Source organism: Cinclus cinclus, chromosome 15 (assembly GCF_963662255.1).
Source record: "Cinclus cinclus chromosome 15, bCinCin1.1, whole genome shotgun sequence".
Taxonomy (NCBI): domain Eukaryota; kingdom Metazoa; phylum Chordata; class Aves; order Passeriformes; family Cinclidae; genus Cinclus; species Cinclus cinclus.
In genome coordinates this window covers 8,246,332-8,259,800 of record NC_085060.1, presented here as the reverse complement: position 1 = coordinate 8,259,800, position 13,469 = coordinate 8,246,332, and positions in this window count along the sequence as shown.

The following is a 13,469-nucleotide window of genomic DNA, read 5'->3' as shown; positions in this document are numbered from 1 at the left end:
AAACTATGGAAGCATTAGATCTTTCCAAAGAGAGGATTTCCTGAATTATTCTAACACTGAAAAAACTAATGTATTCTTCCCTGGCTCTTGCAGGCCGTTGAAGTACTTGGCTGAAATATTTTTCCTAAAAAAACCCAAAAGCCAGAGTTATGACATAAGAACAGGATCTTAGAAGGGACATGAACCTCCAGAGCAGGCTGTGCTACCAACTCTGCCTCTAAAAATAGCTGCCAACTTTGTGAGCGTTGTACATTGTTTAAAGAATCTAATCAAGTTATATATTCCTTTTGAAGTCAGACAACTTTGATTTAACAATGGCTGCAGAGCTTTGAAAAACTCAATCTTTTTTAGTTTGTCTTTCACGATAGTTCCTTACCTGTCTCCCATTGCTGAATAAATCATTATAAACATAAACCAGATGCCTAATGCTAACAATAACTTTAGAGAGCCCTGCTTCCCCCAAGATGTATGGGCAATGACTAACACACTTTTAGCCTCCAGACTTAATTTAAAGCATTCTGGAATTGTACACTGGTGAGACGAAGGCTGCCCAAGACAATAACTTTTACATTAAATATAATCTCCCTCTTTAGCAGCAACAAAGTCAAGGTTGTTCTCTTTCAGCCCCAGTGTCTCAGCCAGCCACGGGCACTCTGTGAGCCTGAAGGCACTGCAAAAGGAAGACCAAGTTAAAGAAAATGAAGTGTCTGTGTTTGAATGCATGGAAGCAGCAGGTTATGTGACCTGCAGTGAGCATGCAGCAGCCAGACACTGCTCCTCACAGTGAAGTCAGTGCTGTTTTCAGCAAAGGTGTGACAAGGGACAGTGCTGAGGCTCCAGACACGGCTCCCTCTGGCAGAGCAGCAAACACTCGAGCTGCTCTCAGCCTCTGTCAGCTGCTGAGAAAATCTTTGAAACCTGGAGCTCACCTTGCCTGAAGAGAGACCAGGGATGTGTGGAGCAGTGCAGGGGGCTGTGCTGGTGGAAGATGAGTGTTCCTGACCCAGAGACCTCAGCCTGCGGAACGCCTGTAGCTAACAGCTGCTCCAGAGCTGCTCCACAGGGAATATATTGCTTAACAGAGGAACACATTTAAATGCATTACTAGCACAGCTAAATTAGTGTCTGGAGATTGAGCTCTCGCAAAGAAACAAAGTTTTGAAAGTTTCTTTCAGTATTCTTTCACTTTCCTATGTCTGCGCACACTAAGCCTGCAATTGGGTTAATCTTGCCGTTCTGTTTTCATAATTTTGTCACCCCTGTTCTACAAGGTTTGCTATCTTCCTTGGTTTGGTTATTTGAAGCAATCACCAAAAAAGTGGAAAGGAGAAAGAATGGGAGGAAATCTTTGAGTCTGCCAGAGTTAAGGAAATGAATATTAGAGAAACTCTTCCACGCAGAGGTGCTTTGCCCTTGTGACGCTGCTGGCGCAGCGTGGCACAGTGGGAAGCTCAGTACAGAATTTCCTGACACAGACTGAACTAAAAAGAGCCATTGCTAAAAATATACCAAAAAGGAGGCTCATGGGGAGTTTGAGGGGGATTATTTCTCCTCCCTGAACTTCACAGAAATACCCCTGTTTTTTTGAGCGATGTTTTGTGGCAGCCCCCCGAGCAACCCGGTCACACTGAAGTCCAAGGATGTGTTTGTAACCCTTGCAAAGATACCCCATGAAAAATAAATATACCCCAATGCAACCAGAGGGAGATTTTTCCAGAAGTTCACCCCTCACATGAAATTTGTGTTACCTTTGCATCATGGCTTAGCCTTTCCTAATTTCCAGCTCCTTGGTAAAGCTTCAGCCCTGGACTGGGTTTTTTTCTGGTTTGTTTTTTAATTTGCATATTAATTTTCAAACGGAACCTCACCAAATTATTTGGTATGGGCAGCAAGCTAAAGCACAGAATGACTTGAGGGGAGAAAAGACTGCAGACCTAGCATCTCCCAGGAAACTTTTGCCACCTGTTCCACTTTTGTGCTCAACAACAGGAGAGCTCCTTGCCAAACCAGATCCCACCAGCTCTCCAGCCACACTTGCAGCTCCACCAAATCCATCTCCAGAGGAGATACTAGGGCATTAGAATATAAAAGACTGTCATTTTTGTACTTTAAGCCATATTTTTGATTCTGGTGGATAGCAAGCAAAGCCTGAAAATCATCTTTTACAGAAAACTAACTGTAGATTTTGTTTTTCCCTTATAAAGAATGATTTACCTGTCCCTGTGGGGTTGTACTCTTTGTACAATAGAGCACATGTCTGTTCTGGTTCCTTACATACGAGGTACAGATCCCAGGCAAGCAGCTGGGGTATTGTGGAGTTTCCATGACAAATGGGAATCCTTTACAGGCAGCTTTCATTTTTTCAACTGCAAACCTCAATACATTGGCAGTTGTCAGAGTCCTGTGAACTTTCATGTCAATTATGCCTTCACCACTACAAATGCTTTCAAATTAACAACCAGCCACATTACCTCTCTATGACCAAGCAGGAAACAATGAAGAAAAAAGACAGAAATTATTACATTACAGAATACATTCTCCTCAGTCCCACTTAGCAATCACTTTGTAAAGTGATCTGAAAGGTTAGTTACATTGGGATGCATCTAAGGGGATGAATAAGAGCAAATGCTCCAAAAAAGGATCACAGCTGCTTCCTTTCTTATCCCTTCCTGTCTCTGCTCCCAAGCAGTCGCCCTCATGCTGGTTTCAGGCAGAATCCTCACAAAATAGTAAGAAACATGCATTTTAAGCAATCTCACAAATACATTTTTATTTCATTTTTTTTCTTATTGCTTTATCCAATTCCTGTTTGCCTTCGCAAAGTGGTATCTTAAATCTCTTTATGGACAAGGGCAGGCACACAGAGAAACACCCCTTCTGTAGGAGCAGATCCACTGCTGCATTGGCAGTAGCAGGAGGAATAGAATAAAAAGCAAGACAGAATTGCAAGAAGAAAGTTTTCCAGCAGAATGTTGCAGAGTGTCCCACCACTGCTGACACAGGCTTCCAGACATGCACATGCGGTGGGATGCAGAGCGAAAGGCTGGAATCCTGGAATCACAGCCCAGCACCTTTTCTGAGTATGATATCAGGGTCCCAGGTGTCCATTTGGTCTGGCACAATGATCTTATATCTGAAAATAAGGGGAGAGATATTTAAAAAATCAAGGAAAATCACTGTTTTATAGCCTTTTTTTCATGATGTTGAATTCTTCCTGTTAATTTCTCCATCTTTTGACAGTGCCTTTTCAAACCATGATCAACAGTCCCATCTGCTTGGCAATGAGAAGTGGAGTCTCAGTCTTTGATGAGGACTTGCAGGGCTCCAAGACCTTCGATGGTCACTGGTGGGAGATCACATTCAGGCAACCCCAGGGATCCTCCTGGTCTGGCAGCCTATGGATAAAATCTGTGTGAGTGACTTAATATCCTCAAAAAATTGCCATGGTGAATAATCCCCTGAGATTTGGTGCTGCCCTCATAAACACAGGCTGTCCTTTTTTATATTTAAACATCAAAGGATGCCATTTGCGTTTAAAGTGATGTTTGGTGTTAATATTCTGCTCCTACAGGCCAGTTGGATCGTGGGGAGGACACAGTCACCTCAAAATAAAGCTCTGCTCTGTTGGCTGATAGGCTTGAAAAATTGTGTATCAAATGCCAATGCACAACTCATTTATATGAGACACAACTGGTGGCAGATAATGTTCTGTCCTGGAAATGTGCACAAATGTTTTATTTCTACCTTCACTGAGAAGAAGACAGAATTTTGTGTTCATGTACTTTTTTTATCACTTCCCTTACCCTGTTATAACTTGCAGAAAATTTTAGCCCTGAAGAACTGTGGTGGGGGAGCTTTTATCAAGGGGACTCTTTTATGCCACAGGTTCAGCCAAGAGGAACTGCCAGGGTGTAGGTTCAGCCCCAGTTTCTCTGTCCAAATAGTGATGCAAAAATCAGAAAAGTAGCAAATTTCATTATGTTTGTACTTCTGGGGCAGAATGTGGATCTTCAATGACTTTTGATATCTTGGGGACGAAGCTGTCCAGGCTGTTTCTTCTCATCCCTGTGTCTTGCACAGCTTTAAGTGTTATAGGAGAGGAGATCACAGCAGAGAGAAAAGACACAAACCCCTCTTTTCTTAGCCTCTTGGCTAATCTCCAAGTATTTTAAGCATTTTTGCTAGGGGTTGATTCCCTCAGCGAGCCCCAGAGCTCTCATCTCTGACGGCTGTAAATCAAAGACTGTTCACAGGAGATCAGCACATGCCAATACTGCTTTAGGCTTTATGGCATGTACACTTCATATATCGATAGCAATGGGCCATCCCTCCCTGCAAACCCTCTAGTGAACTCACAATTGTGTTTTGATTTAGCGGGCAGGGGGGAAAAGCCCAATAGAAATAATACAAATTGATTACTTGCAAGGATCTGTTGATCTTGTGACACCCCTTGTAAATAATTTAACAAAGATTTTTAACAAGTCACACTCTAAAGGAAAAAGTTGGTCTGCTTTAAACCTTGCTTTTCCAATTTGGATGTTTAAATCAGTACTGCAGTCATTTAAAACAGCCAGATTCTATAGAAATTGCCATAGAGAGACAGACACAGAGCTCTGTTTGCCAAGTGCACAGGAGAAAAACGTGAGAAACTCTGTAACAGGCAAACATGGGGTAATCTCCTTTCCCCCAGAAGAGCTCATCCAAGCCTTGGAGACTAGTTAAAATATTAAAGCTAGAGGTTTTGCCCTTCCCAAACCACCATTCATTTGAACTCTGCAGCGATGGTTTTCTCCACAGGAAGATTCAGCAAAGCTTTTGATAATTTTATGGGAACACCTCATTGCATTCTTTAAGTATTCCCTTTACTATCTCTCTCCCAGAAGGACATGAACTTCTCCAGTAAAATGCAGCTGGAGACACCACATGTCCAGGTGTTGGGTCCCTGCCCATGTGGAGCAGCCTGCTCTGGCACTGCTGTTCCAGGGCACGGGCGAGGCTCGTGCGGGGAGCGTGGATCCCACCCCAGGAGACACCTGATTCCCAGGGAAGGGAGTGCAGGGTAATTAGGCACTGTAAAACAGTCTAACCAGGCTAAAGAAATAGGAATTGCCTACGCTCCAGCAAAAACAAGTGCTTTATGTGACTTGAGACGCAGTTGGAGGAATCTGGCTAATCTTTTACTCTCCCAGTAAATCATTCATTGAGGCCATCTGTGAAATATGAGAAGAGCAGCTTCAACCCAAGATTCCCGCTTAGCAAAGCTCTTACTGCCTTGGCCGGAAAGAAGCTTTCCTGATAAAGTTGATAGCTGGTCCAAGCCCTCATGATTTCCAGCGGCAGGAATCCTGCTGGGGAGATTAGAGAAGCAGCCCTTGGAAGTCCTGAAGTACGGCTATGCACTACAGAAAAATTAAAGGGAACAAAAAAGGATAAAATCCGCATCACTCGCCAGGGCCTGGCCCTGATGTGCCCCTTGATGCTCTCAGGTCCTCTGCAGACTGGTCTGACCAACAGCCCCCAGACAAGTCCCAACCTCTCTGGGACATGGAGTATTTATGGAGCTCTGGAACAGCATCAAGGAAAATATCCAGTGCCTTGATGGCCAAGATTGAACTGGGGTTTTCCTCAAGAAGTGTGGATGCCCATCTGGAAAGTGATTTCAGCTCTCACGGCTGAATCCAGAACCCAAAATTCTCTGCTTCAGGAAAGTTCATGCCTGAATCAAATGAGTACAGTGTGAGGTCATGTAATAATTCACCCAAAACACTGCTACCAACTCCCTACACCAGGCTGCTTGTCTGTGTCCTTTACCCAGACTTGACAGATTTTTAAGAAGCAGTCAGTCTTTCTCCACAAGTGTTACTACTAACCTGGGGATAAAAGGAAGTTCTTGGGCAAATATTTCATATGACAAAATAAATAAAATTTTAGTTTACAAGAGAAATTGACTAAGCACCTAAGCAGAGTATTCAAGGACATGAGTTACAATCCACCCCCTATGGGAATTAAAACAATACAGTTTTTTAAGGCTTTATTTTTTTATATATATCTTGTAGCTTCCAAACTCTTAGGATCTGCAATTCCCAGGTGACTCAGTGGCTAATAGGAACAGAGAGTTTCAAAGTGAAAGATGAGATGCACCAATTCCTAGAGCCAAGTGCTTGAAGGGAAGTGAAGCAAAGGTCCAAATAGGAGACAAAGTAAGAGCTCAGCAGGGCTGGAGGCAAAAACCCAGAGTCTTACCTGATGCTAGACTCTCAGGGAAGGTGAGGTTTGCACACAAGGAGGCTGAGCATATCCCACCTTTGAACTGTGTCAAATCCCTGTTGTATGAATCCAGACATTTATATTGTGTTTGGGTGTCCTGCAGAACTACAGCCATGGAAGGGAAAATCCACCCTCTCCTGCCCTGTGCTTCAGCTGGGTCAAAACACCCTTGGTTTAGTGTTAAAGTCTTGGTCCAAATTACAGCCCTCCTCATGACCAAATAAACCTGGGGAAGTGATTACATTTTGCAGCAGCATGGTGGACAAACAGTAGGAGCTGCAGTTCCTAGCAGACAAAGATCCTCTTTGCCATGTGAACTTTAACCAAAGTTTGGTGTGATAATCCCTCCATGTTGCTGTTTGTAAGATATTAACCATTCCTTCTGTTTTTCTTGGCTACCTGGTGTTTGTTCCACTGACCTTGGGGTCAGTAACTGTGTAGAATACATCAAAATTTCTGCCTTCTCCCTAAAATCTCCTCATATCTAAGCTAAACACAATCTCATTGACCATTATCCCAACAAGCTTATTAGTGATGCATTTTCTGCTGTGGAGAGAAACAGGTCAAGACAAGTAAGACTAGAAGTTGTTTTATTTTGGTTTTAAAAGTGAGGGGTCCTTCCTTGCCACTTCCTAACTGCTGAAGAAAGAATTTCACCCTCGGCACTGAGGCTCTGAGTGCCTCACTCAGCATTAGCTGAGGCATTAAGGAAGCACTTCCTCTAGTCCTAATTAAATGCAATAAGCACTATAAATGCCCCTTCCTGTAGTGCTGTTTCTATTCTTAGCACATTCTGGTACTACCATCCCTGGTAGTCAGGACTGTGTGGGTACAAACTGCAGCTGGGATCACTGAAAACAGAGACAGTCTGGAAGGAGCAGCAGCAGGGAGAGCAGCTGGCATCCCTGCCCCAGATCAGAAGTAAAGTAGAGGAGGAGGAAGGTGAAAACCAAAGGGTAGCAGAGAAGTGCTCAACCTCAACAAGACCGAGGACATACCATGGCTGTGGCACTGGAAACTGCCTGAGCAAAGCTGCTGAGATGTGCCCCAACACATCAGAGCTCGTGCAAGAAGGGAATCTCTGTGTCAGCTGGGCTCTGGATTTTCTGTTTGTGAGCCAGGACTTGTGTTGTTCAGCAGAAAGCTGCCCTGGCCTCCCAAGCACGGCAAGATTGGTGCATCCTCCACCTTCCAAATCACACAGTGCAGGCTGCAGAAGCATCTGTTATAAATCCTCTTCTCTGGGCAAGGGCAGGAAGCACAACTTTCACAAGACTCTCTTAAACTGGAGAAAGTCATCCAGGCCTTTTCTTTGGAAACACTGCACCCCTCCTGGAGCCCTTGTGATCTAAGTTGTTTAGAAAGTAAATGAAACTGAGTGAGCCAGAGAGGCAGTAATGGTTATTTCTCCAAGAAGGAAAAACTTAATTTTACCATGGGGATCTTGCCTCTGCCATGACCCCTCCAACAGCTCACAGGAACACAGGAGGAATTAACCAACAGTGAGGACTGGTTCATCTTGCAAATTCATAAAGAGTTTCAACTTAGTTCTTAACAGCAATATCCTTGATCCTGGATTTAAAACAAACAAACAAACAAACAAACAACAACCACCAAACAAACAGCACCCTCCCAACTCAAATAAACAGCACCTAGTCCTCAGCTAGTAACACTCAGCTTCTCCATAGCTTGTAGCACCCTCCTTTTTCCACCTAACCAAGACAGAATGAGGGCTTGTAACCTCTTTGGAGACTTCCCTGGGCTGCAGATGAGATGGTCAGTGCATGAAGAGCAGTGAACATTTCACAGGCAGCAACCCTGGAGGGGCTGGTCCCAGAGAAGGTGAGAGGACAGAAGGATGAGGTTTACCAGGCTCAGAACCATTTGGGTTTGCTCTGTGTTGGTATCTGTGCAGCTGACTGGTAAATGAGATCAACAGGATTTTTCTATCTAATCTAAGCAAGCAGTTGGGTTTTATTCAAGTAATTCTTCTAAGGGATAATAATGTCTTATTATGACTAGAGGGCTTATTACTAGAACACTGTACTAAATTCAATAATCTGAACTCACCAAATATCATCCCTCTTGTGGGAGCTTCAGCTGTTTGAGAAGGAGCCCCAGAGTTGCGTGATCATCCCTAAAACCTTCTCCCCTAAGTTCCAGCTTTGGAGAACAAGTTGTTCATCATGTGCTGAATTCAGCCTTGGAGTAACTCCAGTGAAAACAAAAGGAGTAACAACAGGAATGGATTAGGCCCAATTGCTTTCACATTTCTCCAACTTGAATTTTCAATTCCAATACTAAAGGAGGAGTAAAATAAGGCAAACCCAACTCATGGCACGAAGACAAATATACTCCAAAGTGTAAGTCTGCTTGTGATGTGACCTCGTGCCGTTTGGAAAGTGCACCAAGGAGGGCTTCCAAAGCCTACCCAGGGAAAAAACCCTGCTATTATCAGGCAGGAGCAATATATATTCCTGTTTCCGCCACTGTATCGTACCAATTTTTGCATGGAATGGTTCAAACCCTGCAGTTTTAGGCTGCTACATTTCTGACTACTGACCTTACACATGTGTGAAAAAAAGCAGTGTCTGCCAAGCTGAGATATGGAGTCATGAGGATTTAATTCAATTTCATAAAAACATACTGAGGAAGATTAAAGAGTGTGTTTTCTGCACCAGCCCCATTTTCCAGAGGGACCTGTGCTCAGATCAGGAGGGGACACAGTCTCACCTACAAGTTCTCATCTGACTTGATCTGACAGATCATCACCTTGGCATCTCTCTGGTTAAACAGAAGTGAACAAAGAGAGGGGAAGTAGAACAAGGACAGAGAGAGAGAGAACCCCAAGCTCCCCTGCTGACTGCCGAGCCCTGCTTTCTTGCAGTGCTTGCTGCACCACTCACTCATTAGCTTTTAAGTAAGTTCCTTCTAACTTTGACCTGCTGTTTCCTGCCAGGGCTGATGAGCCACGAGTGCAGAGTTGCTTCCTCTGGGCCAGTTCCTCAGAGCACACACTTCCAGTGGCTGCCACATGAAGTTAGCTGAAGAAAAAAATGTTACTCTTGTTTTCACTGGAGTTATTCCCAGTGAAATTCCCAGGCTATTCCAGTGTGTTACAAAGGGGGTAACAAAAGTATCCAGTGATCAAAGAACTAAACTGCAAGTCAGAAGTCCTGGGTTCAATTTCCAACTAATTTTCAACCAACACTAACCATATGCCCTCTCTGTGTCTCCACACACTCAAGGGTTTCAATAATAATGACACTCCTAAACAAATAAGAACTTTATGAAACATCACAGAAGCACAAAATATTGAGGCCACGTTTGACCCACGAGCTTCACAAGGTAAGTGCAGAGCTTTGTCCAAATGACAGGCTGGAAGTGGAGGAGTTCGGCTCAGCTGCTATCTAGCTCAGAAATCACTGCACATTGTTTGCAAACTTATCAGGAGTGACTTGAATTGTGAATTAGCTTGAGCAAGGCAGCTGGCAGGCTGCTGAGGCATACAATGCCTGCTGAATCTGCACTTCCTGCTGGAGACGTGCGAAGGAGAAGGCAAACTATGAAAGAGCAGAGAAACCGCTCCCAGCTCCAGTCAAAACTACGTGCAGCACAGGCACAACAAGGCCAGTCACTGAGCCAGGGGCCAAACCAGAATTCCCAGCAGCAGCAGCAGTGCTGGTAGTGCTCAGCCTCAGCACAGCACTGGCTGTGGACGGATCCCAAAGCCCTTTGGGAAGATCATGAGGCTCCCCCACCCTCCCTCAGCTCCTTCCCAGGCTGTGTAAGGTCACAGAGCTGGAGGGCAGCAGCTGGACCATCCCAGCCCTGTGACCCTGCAGGCAGCCCTCACACGCAGCCCAGAGCTGGTGCTGCCCTGTTTTACGCCTTGATTTTCAGTAAACAACCAAATCTCTCTCAAAAGCAGCAGCAGACACTGAGACCTACTCTGGCCAGCCTTACCTGGGCACTCACCTGGACAGAGCACCGGGGCAGGGCTCCATGGCTGGATGCTCTCCTTGCAGGCACACATTCCCTGAGTGCTGCAGGTTATAGAGCTGAAGCTGCTGGACATTCTCCAAGATCTGGGTCTGTGTGTGCCCACTCAGAGAAATAACAGGAAGATGCTTCCTGTGTGCAGTCTGATGGGAATACTGCAGCATCAGCATTTGGGAAAAACCCCAGCTTGTACACTGCAATGCCCTAAACCCAACCAAAATGTGCCACTTTCAGCAGGCTCCTGAAAGGCTCCACGGAGCTGGGAAAACAGCCAATGTGCAATGTACTCCTAGGAAAACTCTCTTGCTATGAGCAGGGCCTGTTCATTCATCTAAGGTTGTCAGTAAATTTGATCCAAGTACCCTCTAGCATGGGACTGTGTTATCCTTACAGCCACAGAGAACTTTTTTTGAATCAGCTTTAAGGTTACTAGCATGAAGTCCAAACCCTCACTCTGGGAAGTTAATGTTGACCCTGAAAGGAAGAGGTTACCTTGTAAGTGAAAAGGAAGAAAACATTAGAAGCTTCTAGCAGCAGAAGCTGTAGGGTCAGTGCAGCTCAGAGCACTTCAGGCAGGATCACCACTGCTCACCAAACACTGTTCTGTGCTTTGCAAGCCACGAGACGCCATCCCGTGGCCATCCGCATCCCCACAAAGCTTCCCCGGCTGGTCCAAAGCTCCCGGCACAGCCAGGGATGCTCCGCTCGCTGGCACTCGCTCTGAGTCCTTCATGCTCCGTGTTCTTTGTTGCTCATGTAAATCAAGGCTGAAAAAGTTCTGCTATTTCCCCAAGAAGCTCCCCAGAGAGGCGCAGGCTGTTCCTGGGGCAGGCTGCTGCCTGCATTCAGCTGTACCGCAGCCTTTCTCCCTCACCGTGAGCCTCCTGTGGGCAGCAGGGATAACCCCGACACCGCAGGAAAACCCTCGTGTTCTCCACAGGGAGTGTGTGCACCAGCCTGCTGCCAGCCCACGTCCCTCCTGCTGGTGACATTCCTGCCCCTGCTCGGTTATGGTGCTTTGGCTACAGTCCCTTGTCCCACCAGCTCTCCCACGGTGTCCGGAGCTTCTGGGGATCTTTGTCCCAATCCCACACCCTTAATCCCCCTCTCAATCCTGCTCTGCCCCCAGAAGGAGTTTTGCCCACATCTAGGATGTGTCTGACAGACGGTGACAATTCCGTGCTCTAACTTTTCAGCTAAAAACACAAAGCTGAGCTTCCAGCCCTGCTTTGGTTGCCCAACAAAAACAAGCACAGCCTTTAAGGCTGGTGCAAACTCCAGGTGGAGGGGCAGGAGGGAAGCTGTGCAATCCCATACAAATTCACATGGCCCTCCATACCCTCCTTGCTGCCCATCCAGCTCACCCTACCCAGGCTCCTTTCACTGCTCAGCCGCTGTGTTTTAGTACAGGAGAGGGGGAAAAAAGAGGAAAACATTAGAAGTGACCAGAAGCAAAAAGAGTCCTCAAAGGCAAATGTTTCCTATTACAGCACTGGTTGTTTCAGGGTCTTTGATGTTACTTCTCCCACACAAAGCTGTTTCTTTCACAGTCTGTTCTTGCACGTGAACAAGATGTTACACGTACTCTACATAGCACATCCTCAACTCTTATTCAAAGCACATTTGTCCAAACTCACTGTACTTTGTAACATTTTTCAAACCAATACTCATACATCATAGGCACGGCGGCATTTTTATTCTAGCTCCCCCTTTTAACATTTATTTTTCTTCCAAATTCTTGGAGGTTCTGGTCATAAATAGGGAAATGTTGACATTAACTAGTGTTGAGAGAGAGTTTTAAATTCATGGCAGTAGCTAAATTTTTCCAAAATTGTAGGTGTTTGCAGAGCTTTGTCAGAGGTAAAATCCAGCATTTGTATTTAGATTCTGGACTAGTTAACTTCCATTACATTCTTTATTTTACTTGGGCCCACAGTTTTTAATACCAGCTGATTCCTACCTGCCTATCACAAACCCTAACTTTTGCATACTGAAAAAATTGTTGAGCACACATTGCATTGATAAATGATTACAGTTCTCACGACAAATTTGAATTGCATATTATTTGGGGAAGGAAAATATTTCTGTTCTAGCACAATAGAGTTTTAATAATCCGTGTTATAAACTATCCAAACACAAATAATAACTGGGAGCTTCTGCCAACTTACTCGACTTTGGTGGTAGTTCAAAAGTGGTGGCAGAATGCAGTTAATGCAGGGGTTAAGCTACTCATCTTTTGAAAAAATTATCCCATGTCATTGTCTCCAAGATTCATTTAACTCATGTTGTCAAATAGGACTTACTTGTGCATAAACTATACCCAAACACCTTGCAGAATCAAAACACAATGCAAAATTCTTCCAGAAAACATTGCATTATCTGAAAAATAATCGAAAATACCAAACTCCGTTATACCCCAAGATGAAAGACAGGTAAGAGTCCACCAGGAATTTTACCACAGCTATTCAGTAAGATAAGCAATCTATAGTAATTAAGAGCAAATAATAATTGTGTTTGCATAAAAGGTAGTAAAATTTTATGGCACTCAGAAATAAGCTAAGGAAGAACAGTGTTAGAACTCTTGTACAGTGAAATATGATGCTTTTTGGACAGACAGGAACTGCTTGACAGCCTGGTGTCACTAACTGGCCTGTTGAATCACAGGGACTGTTAGTGCAAACTTAGGCAGAGACTGAGAGAGACCTTACCTGTCTGGTTAGAGATGAACAAAACTTGTGGTCTTTCAGTAATGAATTCGTACTTTACAGTAAGAAGACTTTGAAGGTGGAAGCACATAGGGTTTTGTTGCTGCTACTAAAAATATGCTCAAAAGACTCTTGCCTGTGTTTAAAGAAAGAACCTGGTATCAAACCAGCCAAATTGGTTCACTAAAAATAGACATTCCTTTATTCTGTGTTTTCAGGTCTCATTTCTTTTAAAACCCCACAACCTTTTGTGATCATCCAAGTTAACATGCATTCTTTGTTAATAGCAAGAACCCACCTCCAAACTTTATAATGCAAGAACAACAAACCAAATTGCTCCAGGTTTAAAAAGAAAATGCTAGCCCTGGCATGCTAATCAGAGGCAAGACTCAAACCAAAAGGCTTTAAGATCTAAGAGTAAGTAATAAAAAGCAGCTTGAATGCAAAAGTGGTTTGGATTGAAACAAGAGACTTCCGCCAAGTACCCAGTCCACT